We start from the raw sequence: 2,297 nt of genomic DNA, 5'->3' as shown, positions 1-2,297 counted from the left end.
ATTAGTATCACTCGAACTCTTAGGGAAAATCCGGCAGCATAACGGCAGTAAAATGCTCAGAATGGGACATCCTACTAAACATAGGGTGGTAACGTACTTATCATCATCACTCAAGGTTCTGAGATAGTACTAAACAGACTACACCGGAAGTACTCGAAACTGGGGTATGACTCTGATCAACCAGTCTTATGGAACTACGGAGTAGTAACACGTGATCCTGATAGACGGAAGAGAAGCCTAGTTCCTTAACCCCGGAGGAAGATAGGAGGACTCAGATCAGAAGGTCATGAGGTATAAGGAGTAAAAGAGCCTTACGTTCCTTCTCACAATCAATTCCCTTACATAACTAAAGAATTTCTAGACTCAACTTCGACCAGTATGGCTTGGTAATCCTACAGGCAGTCAGGCTCTGATACCAAAAGCTGTCAGGACCCCGACTCGATGCCACATCGATCTAGCATGTAACACCTCATATCGCTTTGCGGCCTCACGCACGGTATCCCCACGGGTGTCGCCTTACCTTTGCCCGGGACCGTTTGCGCATTTTGGCATACATATATGATGGTGTCGCTAGCATCCATATGATAAAGAGCCCGGGCTGACATGGCTAGTCGTAAACCCAAAGTGGCACTAACTTACAGGGACAGGCATCCATGACCCAGCATCGAACGTGTCGGTCATCAGCGAGTGAATCCAGGCTGTAGCACTGGGCTAACAGGACTCCGGTGAACCGGGCTGTAGCGGGCTAGCAGGACTCCGGTATTCATCGCGTGACATTTCCCCGAAGGGACAGACACAGGATCGAAGAAGGACACATGCCGGCCTGCCTAAGTGTTCCGAAGCAGTAGCAAGCTACCAGGGCTCAGTGGAAGCACTAGGAGACATTTCCCGGTAAGAGAGGCTACTAAGAATAAACAACTAGATAGTCAGATCCCACACATAGCAATACACATTACACGTACGCATAACATGCAAGTATGTGCTGTACAACATGGCATCACAGCATAACTCAACATCTCATATAGATAAAGGCTCAGAAGAGCCGTCATAGCATATATTGCAAACAGGGGTCACAAGACCCATCATACAGAGCATACAAGCAACAAGCGGAAGCATTACATGTCTGGGTACAGACATCTACAAAAGAAAAAGGCTGAAGAGCCTGACTATCTACAACATCCGATCAAGATCGTAGCTGAGGTACTAGCTACTAGTCGAAGTCCATGGGAACACTAGTAAGACCGAAGTCTCCGCTGCAAAAACATAAATAAAGCAACATGAGTACAAAGGTACTCAGCAAGACTTACATCAGATCCTATCATACATGCACTTGTATCAAGAGGGTAACGTGGGGTTTAGTTGCAGCAAGCCAGCTTTGACTCTGTGGCTATCCTGTTCTACGACTACCAGAAACTCTTGAGGTGAAACAACGTACACGAGTCCACTAATCACCACACAATACACTACTATGGATTCATCCCCGTCTCCCTACGAGAAGGCCATCCATAGCACTCACACTTGTCTTGAGCATTTTAGAGTATCCACTTTAAGTTGTCTATGTACCATGTAAGCATCCAAGAAGTCCATAACCGCGGACCCGGCTATTCGAATAGATCATGTTAACCCTGCAGGGGTGTACTTCTTCACACACGCTCTCGCCACTTACCGCCATGTACACGTCATGTATCTCGGCAACCTTCAAGCGGAAGCCTGGCGAGGGTGTCGGCCACGACCTGACTAACCACACAAGACTCTAGTCCAGGTTTATCGCCTATTCGGGTTCCATCCGCAAGGAGATCCGGCCGGGGTGTCGCTTACGGCCCCAAACGATGTGTACAGGGTTCCCGAGCCCACCAACCGGGTGCCACTCGGTACACCGGGCCACGTGTGCCTAGTCTGTCCCAAGCCCACCCTGCCGGGTGCCACTTGGTAGAAAAATAGCACTACCTACAAACACCAGAAACTAGTTGCGACTCCTGGATAGAGATCAAGTTAGTTAATAAGTCGAGAGGGCTTGGAGCGCCCGGAGCCCAATGTGTGGTACTATCGAGTCATTGGACAACATACACAGAACTCAGGGCTTAAGGACGGTTCCAGTGAGACAACCCACCATGTACTCCTACATGGCCTCTCACCGCTACCTTTACCAAATCATGTTCACACACTTCACTCTCAGCATCAGAACATATCGTAACACTCCAATTCATTCCCAATGAATCAGACCTGACACAACTCTAAGCAATAGCAGGCATAGCATGGTAGGAACACATCAGTGGCTTCAATCAACTCCTACACAT

The sequence above is a fragment of the Triticum dicoccoides genome, chromosome 5B (assembly GCF_002162155.2).
Source record: "Triticum dicoccoides isolate Atlit2015 ecotype Zavitan chromosome 5B, WEW_v2.0, whole genome shotgun sequence".
In the NCBI taxonomy this organism is placed as follows: domain Eukaryota; kingdom Viridiplantae; phylum Streptophyta; class Magnoliopsida; order Poales; family Poaceae; genus Triticum; species Triticum dicoccoides.
Note: the sequence above shows the minus strand (reverse complement) of the source record.